This window comes from Pteropus medius, unplaced genomic scaffold (assembly GCF_902729225.1).
Source record: "Pteropus medius unplaced genomic scaffold, Ma_sr-lr_union100, whole genome shotgun sequence".
Taxonomy (NCBI): Eukaryota; Metazoa; Chordata; class Mammalia; order Chiroptera; family Pteropodidae; genus Pteropus; species Pteropus medius.
This window is the reverse complement of record NW_024351073.1, coordinates 15,680,432-15,700,849: the sequence shown is the minus strand read 5'-3', so window position 1 is coordinate 15,700,849 and position 20,418 is coordinate 15,680,432. Positions and strand designations below refer to the sequence as shown.

The following is a 20,418-nucleotide window of genomic DNA, read 5'->3' as shown; positions in this document are numbered from 1 at the left end:
TTGTTTTATGTAATCTTGGTTTTAAGTTAGCATGATAAAATTCTAGACACTAAATTTATTGTCATAAATACCTATTGGACGACACGATCCTTAGATAAGTAAGAATTTCTGAATGTTAATATTTCAGCTCTACATTTCCCCCATAACTGACTTATAAAATTAACTAAATGTAAATAAAAGAGACTCCTAAAATGATTTAGAATACATTTCTTTTTATTAGTTATTTTTACTAACTGTTATGTCTGGTCGCTGCCTTCAAGTAGTAACAGAAATGTACTCAATTATAAAATATATATTTAAAATTACTGTTCAAGTTTTATTTTAAATACTTTAATAATCAAAGTATTGAAACAGTAAATATTATTTTAGATTTTGGAGCCTAACGTCCTTGAAATACTTATCAACATGCATGTAAATTTTATACATATAAATGTAATTTTATACATTAGGTATGTATATGTATATATAATATACATTATATATGTTTTAAAATATATATTTAAATCAATGGTACCTTCAGAAATATAACCGATTATTTTTCCTTTGATTTAGAAGGCTAAACCCCACCAGAATTTCTTGCTCTGAATATGACACGCTTTATTCACCTATGACAACCTTGTGACATCAATCTCATCTTGCAGCCAGCAACTTCAGCCATTCTGTTGCCCAGTAGTTTCCCTGTAATTATTATTTTTTAAGTTATTTCCAGAATACTTCATAAACCATTTTCGATGCCACTATATGGAAACAGGTAATAAATTCATTCAATTTTCAAGGGCTTTTAAGATATGTAGCTTTATTTTAGGTTGCAGTTCATTTTGTATTGCTACTTTTATCAGAGGCATAAGATATAGTGTTTTGTTTTTTAAGATAAGGATTTCATTGTTGCAATCTGGGGGAAAAATCACAGTATAATTCTGAAGTCTTTTTTTTTTTCCCCCTCCATGGGGAGGAGGAAAAAAGAGACCTTACCACCCCCTCTCCCATATGCTTCAACTTTCATGTCTGTTTTGCCATCCATTCCATTAACATGATTAATGAAAGTGCTTCAGAATTTCAAAAACCTTGAAAAGTAGCCAACTGTCTGCTCTTTGGAGGTTACATTGAAAATAAATAACAATAACAATAACACGGTGTTTCAGGCTTTTGAAGTCCTTAAAGACACGTCGCTGTGATCTTTGTAGCACTGCTGCAGAAAAGAGGACACCATTTCACATTTCTGGCATTACTAACGACAACACAGCAACTGAAAGAAAGCATGAATTTCTGGAAGTAGCAGTAGGATGTAGGACTCCTGCTGAGCTCACCAGTTCCCTGCTCTGCGCAGCTGCCTTCTCAGCTGGGGGTTTTAAATCAGCTCTGTGAGAAAAGACAGAAATGACCATGATGCATTTTCCTCACCCTGAGAAAAAGGTAATAATGTTCAATTAGCGCCGCAGCCTTCTGTTTTTCAGCTGACTTATTTCTGTCCTTTGTATGTTTTGCTTTGGATCTTTTCTTTTTTCTTTCTTTCTTTTCTTTTCTTTTCTTTTCTTTTTTTTTTTTGGTTCCTTTTCATTATGGAACAAAATACACTAAAAATATCCTTGTGCTTGCAGTTATGTGAGAAGGATCCTGAACTTCTCATGGCTTTTCTGAAATCAGTGAGAGAGGAATTGTAGTGCTTTTAAAAAATGTACACATTCACACTCATAGGGTATTAACATGGGATCATGCTCACCTAGCTAAGCTTGCATGTAAGCAAAAAATGATCACAAGTGAAAGAGTAGAGACTGTGGTAAAACTATTTCAATAATGCAACGTCTGACTTGTTGACAATGCGTATACTGCTCTGTTGTAGAACCGTGTGTACCACCGTGTCAACGGGGAGCTCTGCTTGCAGGATGGTTTGAGTACTAATAAAAGAGTTCATTTTATTTTTTAAAAAAGCAATGTTTTTAATCCTCTAGCCATAAAGAAATATATTATCTTCATTTACACTTGTTATAAATTATATTTGGAACTGCATAGATAAAAATTAATAAACATGATTTTATAGAATCCTGTTCCTCATAGGGTTATTTAGTTCTGTATTCTTAGAGACAAACCCCCCAGGCTTCTTGGTTATACTCCCCTTTCTCTCTCTGAGAACAATTTCTTTTATAAGCCCAGAATGATATGAGAAGAAAGAGCTATACGATATGTGTGCGCGTGCACGCGAGTGGGAATGTGTGCTTAACTGGAACCTGGGTCTTATGAAGTTCCTCTCAGATTTTCTTTAGCCTTCTGGTTGGGAAGATGAATACTTTGGAGCTTGAATAATATTCTTAAGAATGAAGTTCAAGGGTTGAATATTCATTGGAAACATGTCAATCGAGTTTTACTTTAAGGCTTGAACCAAAATATCGATTGCCACCACTTTAGTAATCACTCAATATAAAATCTGATTAGCAATTCATTTTACAAACATTTATTATGTGCTAGGCAATGGGCTTGGTGATGGAGACAAAAAGATAAGCATGCACTTCCCACTCTTAAAACATTAATTGTCTAAAATTTTGTCAATGAGCTATTTTCTGGAGAAAGATCTGATGTTTAACTCTATTTCTGTGCAACTCATGTTGCAGTAGAGTTTTGCAGAATCTTTCGAATTTCACCTCAAAGTAGGATAATATTTGCCTAGTAGGCAATTGGCCCACAAAGAATTAATTTTTACCTACTCAGGCAACAACTATTTATTGAATGACTGCATTGTACATAATTACTCCATTCTAGAAGGGAATGGAGGACAGAGAGGTAGCATAATCCTTCATACTTGTTTTTAAGAGGAGAAAGGATACTCGTTTTTAAGAGGTGACTGAGAGGTAAACCTGCTGACTTGATTCTGTAGCAATTCAACCGGCCCACTTAGTTTTCATATTGGATGACACGACCCAAAAGAAAAGAAAGCTTCTGCAAATATTCTTAAACACTTTCAGAATGCTTGGAAGTGACTTTAGAGTCAAATGACAAATAGTTTGTAATAATATTGTTCTTTTTTAATTCTGTGTTAAGAAGAGTGTGCAAAAATTATCTTAAATTATTCACACTGTGTAATTATTTTAAATTTCAGACGCTTCTAAGTGATTAAGTTTCTTGGCAATAGTTTCCCTGAGCTTTCCTTTGACCTACCAACTGGCTAAATGTACAAGTTTTCAATGTCCTCTCAGATTGCTGTACCTTCTCTGTTGGCCTGCATTGGTTACCAGTCCTCTGAACTTGCTTCGAGGATCCTACTTTGGGAGGCATTTAGAAAGCATGTATATGCAGCTTCGTAGCACCTCTGTTTCTCATTTTGAATATCTCATTTTTCTATTTTAAGATGTAGTGGAATACATTTTTCCTATTTTCTGTTTTGATCTCTTTCTTGGTTTCTTTGTTTGTTTATTTCCTGATATCTTTGTATTATCTATCTATCTATCTATCTATCATCTATCATCTATCATCTATCATCTATCTATATTATCTATCATCTATCTACCTACCTATCCATCAAAAAATAAGCATCTAATCTTCTTAGCCTATCCTTGGGTATTTTAAATTAATTTCTCCAGTGTTATCTCTGTTATAACAGTTGAAATTACTAAGTTCTCATGCTCCCGGTCTCCTTTGTAGTGAGAGGGGGCATATTCTTTAGTTCTGGACATTGAGACAAGAGCATGAACTTGCTAAGAGCTCTTGTTTACTTAATATAAAGGAAAAACATGGCTCCTTCTCTCTTAATATAAAGGAAAGGCTGGCATGGCTCCTTCTCCCTTTTTTCTTGAAGGCAGACTGGGATACTGAAAGTTTCTGCAGCCATTTTGTGACTGTGAGGCAGATATGATGAAACCCCAAGAGAATTTCAGAAATGCCAACTCTAACATGCTGAAACCACTGAACTTGTGACAACTGCCTCACTCAGGACTCCTGGTTATGTCAGAAAAATAAAACAATATTTATTGTCACCCTAAGTAGTGTTTTCTGTTACTTTTAGCTGGAAGTATTCCTAACATGCATAAATTATTGGAGATTGTTGAAAGTTGAGCATTATACTATAAAACAAAACTCTTAACAAGAAAAAGCAAAATGTAATTATTGTCTTCAATGACTTCATTGTGAACATTTTATGTGATAAGCAAATAAAAATCAAAAGATTTTTCTGATACTCATCCAAGGTCTAAGATCAATTTGCAGAAGCATATTTCTTACTTTTCCTTGGTGTTCATTTTCTCATATGTAAAATAAAGGATTACCTTGTTTCTAAAGTACATTGCAGATCTAAGTTTCTGAATTTATTATAATAAAATATGTTTTAGATCTATGGATTTATAACACTATGTGTTAAGTGACATCATTTTAAAAATTGTATTCCATGATTACTTTGGATATAAAAGAAGTCATATTGTACTTTTACTGTTTATATTTAGGGTTTTGTACATTCTACATTGAAAAACTGAGCTATGAGTTTGAGCCTTTTTATATGCTATTATCCATTCTAAAGATCTAGTTTATTTAGTTATTTCCCCACTGAAATTAGAACAAAAATGATATCTGGAAGCTTCCTTTAGGAATAATTTTTTTCCCAACAAAACTCTATACAACCTTATTAATCATCTCCTTTTTTTGTAAATAAAAATTCAGACAAAATAATGCCACTAATATGAAGATATGTCTGGCACTAAGTTTTCTAGCCATTTTGTGATGTGACTGTGCAATTGTATGAAATTGGCACAAAGAAGTTTCATTGATGGTAAAGAAATGTTCTCAAATTGCTTTTGGGAGACACAAAGCAGAACAAATAAACTATTGTTATATCACTTTAAAGAATATATAAGCAAATAAATGTGAATTAAAAGTGAATTGATCATAAACAACATTAATTTCAAGACCTATTTTACTTTTCCATCTCATTTTGCAATAACATTGGGTCATGCAAGTTGATCAAATGTCAGTTGCTCTAATCAAGTTTTTTTTTGGACATATAGGTTGACTTGGAATTTGTTTGATGTTGGAAACAGAGATGTGCAAAGAAGCCATTACTGGAAAGAGGAAATAAATAAAAAAAGGGACCATACAGAAAGGAGATCATTGATAACAAGCAAAAAGCTTTAATGCAGAAAATGAAAAAAGCAAAAAGAAATGGTGTGCAAAGTGTGTGTGTGTGTGTGTGTGTGTGTGTGTGTGTGTGTGTATGCATAGGCAGGCATGTTGGATAGTTAGGGAAGAAGAATAAAAATGCATAGAGGGTGTGTCCTTTTCATGAGGTGAGGAAACTATTGTTGGATAATTATCACCACCTCTTGTTTTCCAGAGTAATGTGCAGCCTGTGAACTGGAGAGCTGATCTTGTACTTAAAAATGAGAGATTTTTGCTTTCTTTGAAGCGACATAGCATCTCTGGGTGGTAGTTGGGTATAAAACAAACAGAGACGCCTTTTCTTTACATGCTGGAAGCAGTCATCCCTGTTGCCAAGGAAACATCCTCAGGCAGCAAGGGTCACCTTCGGAAACAATTGGAAGACTTCAAAAGCAAATCAATAGAGAAACGCCAAGACCTGAACTTCCTAGCCAATGTTGCCTCCTATTTTAAATGTCATTTTCAACAAACACTTGCTTATGTGATTACTATGTAATGAGAAGCAGGAAGACAAAATTGAATGTGTTGTAAGTCTAGCCCGGTATTTTCAAGCTCTGCTCTTAGAAGCCTGTGGTTTTTGGTAGAAAAGCTTTGAGAGGGGGAATGAACAGACACAGCAGCCTGGATGACGGCTTGACATTCAGGTTTTAAAAGAGAAGCTGCATTTAAGACTTCATTTGCATAAAAGTTTCCACTCATTAAAAAAATACAGACCTTTACTAGTACAAGCACACTTCATTGTATTTTGTCTAAGTTAGTGAGATTTTTTTAAATTTTAATATCTAAAAATGTTTTGTTGTGTATTGTGTTTGTGCAGATTTTGTGTTAATAAAGCACAATTCATTCACTCGTACATTCATTCATCCTTCTACCAAATATTTATCATTTCAGACTATGAGCCAGGTACTAACGGGAGATGAAGGACAAAGAGAACATAGTTCCTACATTTAAGGTCTGGGGGACTCAATCTGATAAAGAAGTTAGATACAGAAACAGACAATGGAGTCATTGGCAGAGGGAGCACTGGAGGATGCTTGCAATTCTTCCTGGGGAGGTAAGGCAAAGCTTTGGGGAGAGAAAATAATTGAACTTAGCCTTGAAGAATGGATAAGTGTTAAGCAGAGTCCAGCGCTGGAAGGACATTCTAAGACACAGAAAACATCGAGAGATGGGAAGAGTAGATTTCATTGGCATTCTGTTGGTTGAAGATCAGCATTTATTTGAGAGTGCGTTTGGTGATGAGATTGGAAAAGGAAACTGAGTCTAGGTCACAAAAGTCCTTAGATAGCATGAAAAGTTTATGCTTTACTGTTAGTTTTCCAGATTTTTTCCTTTATAACTTTAGATATAGGGAAAGGGATTATTTAATGCTTAAATAAACATAACTTTAACAAGGCTGGTATTTCTCTTTCATTTTTCCCTTTTAAGATCCAGAATTATTTACAAATACCTATGTGCTTTCAGAGAGCTTAAGGAATTGGAACTTCTGTGACACTTTATTGTCTACAGCAATAATTGCGATCTCTAGGATCAACTCTATTGATACTAAAACTTACAATAGGATTTGATTTATTAAAATACAAATAACAGAATTTTATGATAGCAGTTAGGATGGCCTCCACTTTCAAAGTAACTAGCAGAATTAAGTTGTCAGTACAATCATTTCTTGAAATCACACACCTATTTTTTTTTGTCAGAAAATTAAAAAATAATGAGTTCTGACAGTTCGTCTACTAACATGTTAAGTTGCCCACTGACATGCTCCTTTTTAACTCTCTCTTCATGAAGGACAAGAATGAAACTTTATGTACAAGAAAACCTGATGGGGGAGGGCACGTATGTTGGAGAGCTGAGGCTTTTGGCATCATTTAGGTTGGCCACCTGTTCTTGCCTGCGTTTGCTGAATAAATTAGATGCTCTGGGGAGACTGTATGCAGCTGATTGGTCTGCCTTGTTACCAAGGCAACTATTTTTTCTCTCTGCTCTAAGACTCTGAAAGGGTTCATAACCCATTAGTACTCTTCTGGGCAGAAACATGAGAACATTTCTTTTCTTCTTTTCTCTTTTTAAATTCCTGGTCAAGATGATGGGATTAGTGAAATTTAACAGACTACTCTCATCATATTGTTTGTTCAGACAGTATATTTTTAAAATGTTTAAAAAACTTAGGTCCAAACCTTAAAGGCATATAAATAATAGCCAAATGGAGGGATGTTAATGATAACTAATAAAAAAAATTGAAATATTTTTCATTTTAAGTGGAGTTTGTCCAAGGCAAAGCATGTAAAAATACAGATTCTCTGAAATCAGTTTAAAAGGCAGTGAATGAAAGGCTATTTTCCCCCAATTATTCCAGCTATTATTTTTATCAGGGTTTTCTTCACTCTATAGGGACAATAAAATAAGAAAAGGCAATGATTTGGCAAAGGTTTCATTAGATCCACCAAACCATAAGTCCAGGGGCTAAGTGATCATTTTCTGAATGACAAAGGGCTGGGAAAATGGTGGGGAGATGGCTGACCCCACATTATGATAAAGCCATCAGAAATCAACATAGATTTTTACCTCTAAGTGACATTTAGACCTCAGCATATTAGTTTTCTTCGACTTTATAATCTCTGTCTTTTCTCTCCACCTTTGTGTGCTCTCCCCTTATATTACAAATCTTCATGTATTAAAAAAAAAAAGTAAGATTCTCAAACAGATAAATTTCTCCAGAACCTACCTTGCATCAAGAATTTTATGTTATCTCATTTGCTTAATTTCTCACATCAACTCAATGAGTTAGATATCATTTATCTTCTCAAATTATATAATCCATTTGAGACTGAGACTCAAGTGGATTATATAATTTGTCCAAAGTAATGGGAGGTTGACATCACATTGACTTCTAACTCATTCCAAGGCTATGTTTTTCACTACACTATGATGTCTCCAAAGTTTTGTAATAATGCTAATAAAATATGTCCTTTCTGAACATTAAAATATTGGGGAAAAGAAAAACAGATGGAATCTTAAAAAATTTAAATTAAGCCTCTTGGAGGACTTCTTGTTCTGTTATTGTGGATCTTTTCACAAGTAGAATGCAACTCCAGGCTCCAATTCACCACAATGCTGAAACATTTTTATACAGATTAAGAAGAAAGATTTTGTCATACATGGCAATTCCTTTGACACTTTTTAAAAATTATCTTTCTATAAATACTAGAGAAACTGATTAAAATTGAACCTTGAGCACCTGTCTTATAACTAGTTTTGTTGTTGTTATAGTTCTTTGCAACTGAGGAAGAATATATATTCTCCTGATATAATTAGCAGGGCCACTAGGACCTTTGTGTGAGATTAGGCTCACAGTTTGATCATGGACAAAACTTGATGCAATTAGATTTACTCTGATTTCAGATCTTCTACCAATTAAATTCTGCATTCTGAGATTTCAAAGCTGGAATTGATGTTTTAAAATACATATTTCTTTGATATATATTGGAATATTTAAAGATATGACCACATCATGAATAGGCAGTTTTTAAGAAGCACAGGTCTCAGTGTCTAATAAAGCAGTGCAAATGTTTTGCTTGGTGTGAAGGCATACTGTGATTGATTCCAGGTAGGTTAAAGATTTAACAAACACTTCATTAGATGGTTGTAAATATGCACAAAGATATTATTCTCCTAGAATATGAGGATTTGGCAAAAGAATAAATGCACACTTCAATTTTTCACAAGCAAGACAGATTTGCTTTATTCCCGTCCTATCTCCAGCATCAGTTTAACGTTTAAAAGTTTCTCTGATGAATTAGGCAATTACTTATACTCTGAAGAAGAATGCTATGTGAAGGCAATCTATTTGCATTTTCAGAAGTATCTTTATTTAAATATATTTGCTTCCATCATTCTCTTCTAGTTATCTAGATGAGACTAAAATGCTACTTTTGTGCTCCAAATAGTATGCTCATGCCGATTTCATTCAACGCGCTTTCAGCAACCATTTATAGTCCCCCTCTGTGCCGGGCGCTGTGTTATGTGCTGGGCTGTCCTTTCCCTTCATGTACTCAGTTTTGTGCGAAACATCTGCAGGACAGTCAGTGATCTCAGTAGGGTAAATGCTGTCATGGAGGAATGAACTTGCAGTTTGAGGAACATATTAGAAAGTGTTTCCCAAACAGAGAGATTCTTCCTGAGTCTTGCACTGAAGACCACTGTTCCTACCATTTGCTTTCTTGTTTTCACTCAAGTCTTTGGATGTGTCATTTTCCTAGTATAACTTTGGTTTATCTCAATTCCGGTTTTCCTCTCTGCTTGTGCTACCAGAGTCAATTTGAACAATGACTCTCCTGGAATTATTGCACTTTGTCATCATTGTAGAGTTATTTCTCTCATTAGGTAATCCTGGCTTGTTTCTTTCAGCATTGCATTTCAGTTATTTATCTGCTGGAAAGTGAAATTTTAAATCGTTGGCTTATTCATTAACTCAAGTGGCAGGGGTGTAGGAACACTTTTTCCTGAGGGATCCTTTCATAAAGAGTGCTGGTGCTATAGCTTCATGTAAGACACATTCTGCCCTCAATTGAAGGCCACTCTTCTCCCGTGTCTGCCCATCTGTGTTGAGTATTTTTGCAATACCTGCCATCAAATTGCATGTTACCAACTGGAGGCCGCAACAGCAACCAGGAGAGCAGCTGGCTTACAGTTATGAGAGTCGGCAGGCACCTTCCACCAGCACTGGACATCGACATACTCCTCGGGTCTGGATTTATCTGTTGTTGTTTTAAGTCTAAACTTTAAGTGCCTTTTTCTTTTTTTGGACAAAAGAAATCATATTGAAAACACAGTTTTCTCTAATTTGCTTTGTTCCCAAATGATTTAGAGATGTTTTGGTATACTCAAGTCAAAAAGGAAATTTAGTGACAGATTCTGGGCAGTCTAAACCTACCCTCCAGGAGGGAAGCCATGGCCGTTCTGGGGAGGTCAGACACAGCACTTGACAGGCCACCGTCATGATCTAACTCAGGTCACACTGTCTTTTGTCTCAGGTTGTCCCTGGTTCACCTTATTTGGAAGGTATTTGGGTCTAACTTGCATCACATTTAGCTTGGATCTACGCTTGATTCAATCAACCATGATCAAGGAGACTGGTGGAGTCGGCGGCTGGGAGAATGATTACAATGACACTTGTCTTCTTTTTCATTTCTCAGTTTCTAAAAAAAAGCAGCTAGCCAGCACCAACCGTCGATTTATCGTCTCAATCGGAACTACTATCCAAGGTCTCTTTTCTGAACCTTAATTCTTCTTTCTTTAAACTTTCTTGACTGCAAACTAACATCTCCTATTTCTATCCCTCCCTTCTTTCTTCCTGCTGGGCAACATTGTTTTACTATGAACTATAACTTTACTGATGTTAATTTTTCCTTGAAAATGATTCTGGTTCTCTACTTGATTATGTTATCTTAGGCCTTCTAAATGACAACTCTCTAACTATAGAATCGTCTCCTGTGTAAGGCACTCCGAGGTAACCTAGTGGCTTCGAAGTGGGTCCTTGACAAGTTGAATCCTGATAGTAGAGGAACTAAAAAGGTATGAAGGCATAAGAAAGTAAAGTACATTTAGGAGAATTTAGGGATACAGTCTATGTGCGAAGATAAACATAGTTGAGTCTAAAAAAGGTAAGAAAAGATTATGGAGAATTTGAAGGCAGTGGTGATCCCATGAAGAATTCAAATAAGGGAATGGCATGATTAGTTATGCATATCAGAAGAAAGCTTAGCTTGGTGAAAGACTTAGAAGCCATTTAAGGATTATTAAAATAATCTCAAGAAATATAACCCAGTGTGGTGGCAGTGGAGGTGGAAAGTGAAGAACAAATATGTGAGCTGTTTAGGAGGCAGAATTTATAGGACTTTGTGGAGTAGTGAGAGACAAAGGGTTGTGGTTGACTCTGAAAGCTCTGATATTTGGAGAGGCTGAGACAGTGTTATCATCAAAAAAAAATGCAGAAGGATTACATGTGGCTGAAGTGTGTGTGTGTGTGTGTGTGTGTGTGTGTGGTGGCAAAGCGTGTGGACGGGATAACAACATTTATTTTGCTACATTGACTTTAAGCCGTTGAATGAAATGTCCAAAGAACAGATGGGTTTGTAGCATACGAACCCAGGTAAAAGATCGAGGTCTGAGTCCTAATGTTGATGGGCAAAGCTAATGAAGGGCGAAGGAGACTGAGTACAAAGAACTTTCAGGAACAGAGCAGCTTTAAGGAGAGAAATCCAGGGGACACTTATTTTCACAGGATGAGAGCAAGAGAGGAATCAGCAGAGTTTAAAAAGAAATTCAAAGCCTGGAGTTTACTTTTAACCATGCAGGAGAGAGTGATTGATTGAAAGTTAAGGAAGAAAAGAATTCTGGAGAGGAAGGTATGATTAACAGTATTAAAAATTACAGACAGGCCAAGTCAAATAAGGCAAAATTTATGTAGACCTAAGTAATTACTAAATGACCGCTCTGAGCACCTTACTCTTGGAAGGTAATTAAGTACTTAGTTTCACCCCCAGTGTGTATGTGGCCCCCGGTCAAGGCAGGCAGCCTTTGCTCTCCTATGACACTCGTGACACTGTTTCTAACTGATGTGGCACTCAACAGTCCTAATTTTTTTCTTGTTCCTGACCTCTGAGAACCACAAACCTCTAAAGTCTGTTAAATTAAAAAAAAAACAAGAATCAAGTCATTGTTTTGTTTTTTTAATGATAAAGTATTAAATCGTTATTGTAAATTTTCAGAAAATATAGAAATATGAAATAAAGGAAGTATAAATATGTATAATGTGTAATGAAGTATAAATATGTGTAATGTATTATGAAGGACATAAAGAATCTTAAGACAAAATGTCCTGCCCGATGATAATTATTGCTTATTCTTTATTGTATATTCTTTAACATTTAAATGTATACTCTCTGGAGATTTTTCTGTGTATATACATTTTTAAAATAAAAATGGAATTTTACTATTCATACTGTTCCTTATCAGCATTTTGACTTGATTGTAAGAAATGTTACTTACAGCCGTTCATATACACAACAGCCCGAGGTTTTCATCATGTTTTTTAATGGTCACCTGGGATTCTGTTGGCCTTCCTGTAATTTATATAACTGATTTCCTCCTGATGGCCATTGAGATATTTCTAATTTTTAATATCATATGTAACATAAGGATGGGTATAGTTTTACAGATGTCTTAATACATTTGCTGGTTACTTACTTGGGATGTAGTCTCTCTGAAATGAAATTTCTGGGCAAAAGTATAATGCTAACATTTTGACAGAAGTTGAGGAATTCCCGCTGATAGCTTAAGGATTCACTACTTTTTCTTCTTTCTGCTGCCCACAGTGGATTTAATAATTTTTAAAAAGTGTTTTCCAGCTTGATGAACCATCAGAATCTAAACCTCTGCCTGACTCTCTGGGTCGTGATCCACACCTAGGGCTCTTGTGCTGTGGCTGCCCGTGAGTCTGGTGTTATGATGATGAAGACTTCTCACCCATTCTCTGTCTAAAGGGAATTTTCTTAGTATTTAAAATAAAATGTTTGGTCTTACTGCTCAGGTTTCAGTGGAAGTCACTCATTTGCAGTTGCTGAATGGACTCTCTTCTTCAATGATCTCCACAACTAAAATACTTTGCCAGCATCTCCTAGAGGATATGAAGTTTTATAAAATTGTATTTCCTTTTTCATCTTTGCCCTAAGTCTACTTTTTCAAGAAAATCTACTCCTCCTCTTTCAAATATACCAACAATATTTACCTTTGTGTTGGCTTTTATCTTCAATATGTAAGTCATTCATGGTTTGCCAGAACTGAATAGAAAATAGACTCCCCAAACTGGACAACCTAGGCTGAAGACTCTTCCCAAATGATGGTGATAAAAGTGCAAATCGATTCAAGGCAGACTTCTTGGCAAAGCATGAATCAATTCTGTGGCCTAATTTCCAGCCTCCAAAGATTAACTCACACATGGGACTTTTTTCATTTTGAATCACACTGACCAGAATTTTGTCTAGAGAACTCACAATATATGTAAAGTTTCTGTTCCACCTTTGGTTTCTGGTAAGGAAACTTCTCTGCCCTAAAATCAAACTGTGTAACATTGACTGGAATTGCTCAGGGACAAATGACATCACAAGAAAAGTTTGGGACAATTCCAGGACTGTCATAGTTTAAGTCCCTGCTTCCTCATTCCACTGGGAATGATACCTGGAAACTTCTCGTCTCACTTCTGTATTTAAGATTTAATCTGACAGATCCCTTCGTGATCATTACTTTCTCATTCTTTCACTAGAATGTGAGCCATTTAAGGTCACGAAATCTTTGTAAATGATCTTTGGATTCCCCACACTCCCGAAGGACTTATTCCAGAATAAGAGATACTGAATGAATTCTTTTACCTATAGGTCATGCTTCCAAGAAAGAATGCCGACATGTCCAGATAGTTTTCAAAAGAAAAAAAAAAAAAAAACCTAAGCTTTTCCCTATTTTATTGCCACGAAATTTATTCAGGCTACCTCTATTCTCTCACACCTCAAAGCTTTTCTAAATAACAGAAAGAATAAATGGCTAACCCCAGCAGTGATTCTTCAAGGCACAAATCTATTTCATATTCCAGGAATCTGGTGCTACTCGGAATGCACCTGGCATCTCGTGATTCAAAGGTGTCATTTTGCTTTTTATCTTGGGAGTGTTCCGGTTCTTCAGTCATAATTTCACCATGCCATGATGCTGATTTACTCTTTGTTTCAAAATTTTGTCCTTTTCCCCCATTTGGAGACAACCCTGGTCAGGGCATTATTTAATGAAATGCTCTTTGGAATATTGTCTGAGGATGTTATGAAAAAGTTCTGTTTCCGTAACCTGGAAAGCACAACCAGTACTCCCTTAAATAATTTGAAATTAGAACTATTTTCAAAAGAAGAGGATCAAGAAGAGCTCTAGCTGCACGACTATGTCACCACCTTCGAACCAGGTTTATGTGAAAAGATGCATTCACGTTGGGGTTCAAGACTATGAGCAGGAAAAAAATATCGAAGGCTGAGTTCATTTTTCTCCTCACACATCTAATAATACAGCCTCTGTTGGAATATTTATATTCGTAATAATTTCCTTGTCTTGAGTCAAATAACAATTGTGGATTGATATATAGTCTCTTTTATCTTAAACTTCTGGAATTCTAGGCAAGGACTGAAGGTAACAATTCATGAAATTTGATCTACAGGAAGCCTATTATTTAGGAAAGATGAGAGAACGTAAGATAAATGGAGGAAAATGTTCTTCTAGACAGAATGCAGCATTTTTGAATGTATAATCTTGCCTTTGGTTTGTGCCAGTGCTTCCCATACCTGTCTGCACATTCAAAATCCCCGAGGTGCTATAATAATAGTAATAATAATAGTAATAGTAATAATAATAATAATAATATAGGCCAAGATCCCACCCCAAATATTCTGGTTTAGTTTTGTATTTGGACATTCATATTTTTAAAACCCTTAAGTGATTCTAATATGCAATATGCAACCTGGCTGAAAACCACTGATTTATGTGGCGGTTACCGGCTATAGTCTGATAGTTCCTTAATAATTCTGTTATAGTTTTCTTAGTGGCTCACGGGGTTCATGATGCTACATCTCTCAAACATCCTTTATGTTAAAATAAGAAAATTATGTTTCCTATAAAGAAGAAACTTTACTGTTGCCGTATATTTTCTCTCAAAATGGGTTTTCACAAAGCGGAATGACCATTACTCAAGTATGTGAGGAATGCAATAATTTCTTTGGCTTCTCTGGTTTTATTGGGGCTTGTACAGGATCCCTAGACCCTGTGGAATCCATCACTGATCTGCTGATAAATACATACTGCCTCGTTCCAGAATATGTTCACTGAGGGATCTGCTTTCAGTCATCTAGAAACAACTTTAATCCCTTACTGAGATGCTTTCCTCCTAACCTGACGCTCTTCAAAGTAAACCAACTCTTGCGCTCCCCAGTCACTATCTGCTTCTTGGCCACCTTTGGCCTGTGGGTCTTCAGGAAGGTCACGTGACATCTCTGCCGTGTAAAATGAGGGAGATAGATGACAGAGCTTCTTTAAGACACTCTTTTAACTTTAGGTTCAATAAACCACAATCTAAATAAACACTTCAGAGGACCATGAATGCTATTCAGAGCTAATAGAAAGAACAGTAGCCTTCATGTTTTCTGTAACTTTATTTGTAGAAGCTAATTGTAGCCCAAATTGTAGTGAAGGTCCATGGACTCTTAGCATATGCATACGCATACAGTAATTCATCGAAAGATGCAGAACTCATATCTAGGGCCTGGTGCTGGCTGTCATGGGAGTTATATACATTTATCAGACAATCTCTGCTCTTAAAATTTTATTATTACTCATCAGAGAGCTAAAGCACGTACACAAAAATATAAAATACAAGGTCACAAGTATATGTGATTTGTACACCCTAAATTCTACCATTCGAGAGGAATCTTTTCCACTAGCATAACACGTGGTGAACACCGAACAACGGAAAAAGCCTCCACCTCTTCTCTTGGCATGTATTCTTTCCCGCTGCAACCACTCTGACCAGAAGAGCTTTATACGTTATTTTTTGACTTAATTGTAGACTCACATGAAGTTGTAAAAATTAATACAGAGAGATTCCATATACCCTTTACTCAGTTTCCAACAATGGTAATATGCAAAACTTGCAAAACTATAGTTTAATATCAGAACCAAGATACTGACATTGATATAACCCAGTTTTACTTGTACTGGTGTGTGTGTGTGTGTGTGTGTGTGTGTGTGTGTGTGCGTGTGCTTAATTCCATGTAATTTTATCTATCCTGCATGTTCCTGTACCCACTATTACATTCAAGACGCAGAACAGTCCCATCTCCACAGGGACCGCTCTGCTTGCTCTTTGACAGCCCCTGGCCTCCCCACCACCCGCTCCTTCCCCACCCCTGCACTGCAGCAACCACTAACCTGTTCTCACAGCCTACGATGTAAATTGAATCATATAATATTTAACCACTTGACATTGGCTTTTTCACTTACCAAAATATCCTTGGGATTTATCCAAGTTATTACATATATAAATAGTTCATTTCTTTTTATTGCTGAATAACGTTCCATGTATTCCATGGTATAAATCGACCACAGCGTGCTTAACCACTTGCTCATTGAGGGCTATCTGTTTTCTTTTCAGTTTTTTGTTATTATAGATAAATATACTATAAATGTTCATGTACAGGTTTTTGTGTGAACCTAAATTTCTACTTCTCTGGGGTTAACTGCCTGAGTGCAATTGTTGGGTATTATGGTAATTGTACAGCTGATCTCTTATGAATACAATTTAATTGTGTTACCCCCTCCCCTGCCCCTTTTGAAATCCTTTCAATGGCATCTCATTACTCTTAGCATCAAAGCATAGACATCAGGGCCTGCAAAGCCCTGACATATCTGGGGTCTGGGGTTCTCACACTGCTCGCCTAATGCTTTTTCCTTCCTCTTCCTCTCCTTCCTGACACATGGGGCTTTCTCTTAATTTCTTAAATGTGCTATGTTTCTATGTTACGATGGATGCCCTTTAATAGCAGTAAAAAACCTTTAATATCAGTAGTATGTTGATGAAATGGTTGGTCTGCAATTGAATTGGATTTAATGAGTTCCCCCTCGCTCATCATACAGCTCATAATCCCCATGCTCTTCATATCAAAGCCAGTTCTCTCAAAACCTACTACTTTTTTATTTCGTAATAAAGCTCATGACACCCATGTTCACAGAGGTAAGTCTTTTCTTCACCTTAACCATTAGACCATCATCTTATGGGATAACATATCTTACCAATTCAACTTTCTAGCAAGTCAATATGTATTGTTGACCTAATGTGAGTTAGCGGTTATTTATTTTTTTTGATGAACCAATTCTATTTCCTTGGTGGTAAGAGTTAGTTTTTATACAATTTGACTATTTAGTACTATACTGATATTAACTAATTTTATTAATATGGGGATATCTGACCAATGTGGAAATGATGGATTATTTTTTATGACAAAAATACATGGCTAATTTGATGATCTTCAAAATCAGGTTGAATAGAATAAAGTTTAAAATTATGAAATGAAAAGGAGATTTATTATTTTTCAGTGTGGTTTCTAAATGTTTCTAAATGTCTTATTTAACGCCTCTAAACTAAACTAATGCAAATTCTAGTTAGAGGCAAATTAATAAATAAGTAAATCAATCAATCAAATGACTGTGTTCTGTTTCTCTGTATTAATTATCATACCTAATATTTTCTTCACACACATTTTGGTTACCTCCCAAAATGTATAGTTTAATATTGAACAGAATATAAAAACCACTTAAAAATATAATTTGTAAGGTTTTTCTTTCTAGCTTTATGTTTTAACTTTTTTTGCTCTTCAGCTTTTATAGTTACCTCCTATCCTTCTTTATTTCTGCTTAAAGAAGAGATTTGAACAAGTAATCACAATTTTCTCTTCATTTCAAGAATTAGGTGAAGGGTCTCAGAGTTAGCTGTAAATGGAAAAAGTTAGACAATGATATATTTGACTTTCATTTAAGACCTGCAAACTGTAATAATGGAAGAAAAAGTCATATTTAAGAAATTTACAAAAGAACTTATGATAATAAGAATTCTTTGCCTTCGTAACTACAAATTTTAAAAAGCTTCATTCTTGCCATGGATTTCAGACTTTCAGTGGAAATACTTCCCAAGGCATTTAAATGACCTCAAATAGGATTTTTAATTATTATTTTATGATGCAAAAGACCTTTAAAAAGGTAAACATGATTAACTCTAGCAAAGGACAGTGAGAAAAAGAGACACTTAATTTGTAAGTAATAGACAACCTAACATTCTTCACAGAGAACTTAATTTTTTATACATTAATATACAGAATCGTAATTTAACTTACATTCCTTGCTGAATTTCCAAAGCATTGACACTAGATTGTCAAATGAACATGAATGCATGTACCCATAGAATTGATCTGAAGCTCAGTAGTCCTAATATACATACACATACTAAAATAAGATTTCTTGTGACCAATAGAGGTTATCAGTTTCCAGTTTGAAATATCATTAAATTATTTCTCTTTATTCCATTCATTTAATTATTCATTTATTTAACAAATATTTATTATGTACCTACTAGATACCTAACTCTACGTTAGGTACAGAGACACATTAATGAGCATTAAGTAGATGGAGTTTAAAGTAAAGTTTCTTTAAAGACCCTGACACTCAAATACAGTAATAAATGTATCATTTCAGGTTGATAAATGTGCTTGGAAAGAAAGGAACATGGCTTTTCGTGAATTATAGCAAAGAGCCTGATTTTGGTTCAGGGTCGTGGTCTGGGAAGCTTTCTTGAGGAAGTGAAGACTTAGTTTAGATTTGAAGGGTTAATTGGAGCTGAAGGAGGGGTAGGAGTGGGTCGGAAGGAGCACTCTAGGCAGAGGAACAGCACATGCAAAACCCAGGTAAGAGAGGCAATGTCACACGTAAGACATGAAAGAAGGTAATTGCGTTGAGTACAGTGTCAAGACGATAGAAATTACCATGGTTTGGGGATGGAAATGTACTCAGGGACAGGACCAAGCATTATAAATCATTTCAATAGCTTCTGCAAAAAAAAGTCATTTTTCCTATTGCATGTCAGTATCAACATTATATACAAGTACAGGTATTTAATTTTGAAAAAAAGGTCAGCCAATATAGCATGAAAGTTTGGAACATAAAATATTGAACACTATGTGAGCTGCACATGGGATAAATGGGATATATTTCACTATCTAAGTTTCCCACATCGTGTCCCAAGATTATTTTTTATCTAATAAAAAAATTGGTGATTTGAAAGGTGATATAAAATCTCCATATCAGAAATATTTCTGGCTTATGAGAAACAGAGCTCTCGATTCAGAGAGGCTTAACCCTTATGAACAGATATTGTTCACCTAACAAGAAATCTAGAAAAAACCTAGAAATCACCAAGGACACAGGCTCTTCTTATCTTTATTTTCAGATATACTTAATGCCTTGGCCTCTCATGGTTATGAGATGTCGGATATATCTCCAAGAATTAAAACAAATTAATAAATAAATAAGTCTATGCTCAAGGCAGAAACAAAAGGAAAGAGAGAATACAAACAGTTTATCATTTTGTACCTGTAGCTTTTATGAGGAAAGAAAAACACTTTCTCGGCAAATTCAAAGCAATTCTCCACTTCTGTTTCACTGGCCAAAATCAAATCATGTGGTCCCCCTTACCTGTAAGGGAGTCTGAAAGTGAGAATTCGGTTTTTCTCAGACCCTGTGAAGAGGTCAAAAAGGAGGAAAGAATGGGGAATGCTGCTTGATTATTCGATCAATTGTGCAAATGCATGAAGACATCGGATTATGAGAAAATTTACCTTGAAAACCAAGGAAAACAATTTGTTTTGGACAAAATTATTCTCCAAGATTTTGTTTCTCCAATTAGAGTTTTATGAATTTTCTACAATGAAGTCTTGATTTTATTTTATTTTTTATGGTCATAGAGAAAAAATTAATGCTGGGTCATATGATCATATGTTGGATCACATGGATGGCTGCACTTCAACTGCCCTTTCTGTTTTTTTGATATTTAGATCATGTTGGCACCAATGGCACATCTTTGATGGTCATCAGCTAGTAAGAAAAGAAGAGAATGTCGTTAAGGAAGTACACCATGCTTTCTTAGAAATGAAGGTCAAGTGATATCATGAAGAACTATACAAAGGTTTCACAGGAGTTTGAGTAGAGAAAAAGGGTAGATGTATTGAGGTAGCACAACAGACTAAATGCTTCAAAACCATGTTGCGGCAGTCAGTACAATATTCAAATTTCAAACAGATTATGTTTCAGTATATCAAGATGATCCATTACATTAAATTAATAAGATTAATTTTAATTTCATCAGCTTTATAATTTGGTTCATATTTAATTTGTAAGTTTCTACAGTTGACTAAACCTGAGCATAAGATGTTTATGCCTAGTTTTATATTTATACACATTTTCAAGTATAGTCAAAACAATGCAAATCAACAGTTGGTATATGGGTTAACGTATTTTTCCTTTAAAGAGGTTCCATTCAAATTTTAGAAACAATGTATTGGAGGGCCCTTCAGGTTAATTGTGGACAACCCTGAAATTACTCTAGCCTGCTCCTATGTCAAGAAAAACTAGCTATGTCTATTTTTGTCT

The 20,418-nt window shown here is 35.3% G+C and overlaps 1 long non-coding RNA gene across 1 annotated transcript; it reads left to right on the top strand.

Annotated features, from left to right (window-relative positions):
• Nucleotides 1–1,105: 1,105 nt before the first annotated feature.
• On the top strand, nt 1,106–10,916 carry LOC120586131 (uncharacterized). Its single transcript, XR_005648599.1, has 3 exons — nt 1,106–1,413; nt 6,028–6,190; nt 10,170–10,916. It is a non-coding gene; the product is annotated as an uncharacterized LOC120586131 (long non-coding RNA).
• The last annotated feature ends 9,502 nt before the right edge of the window (nt 10,917–20,418 follow it).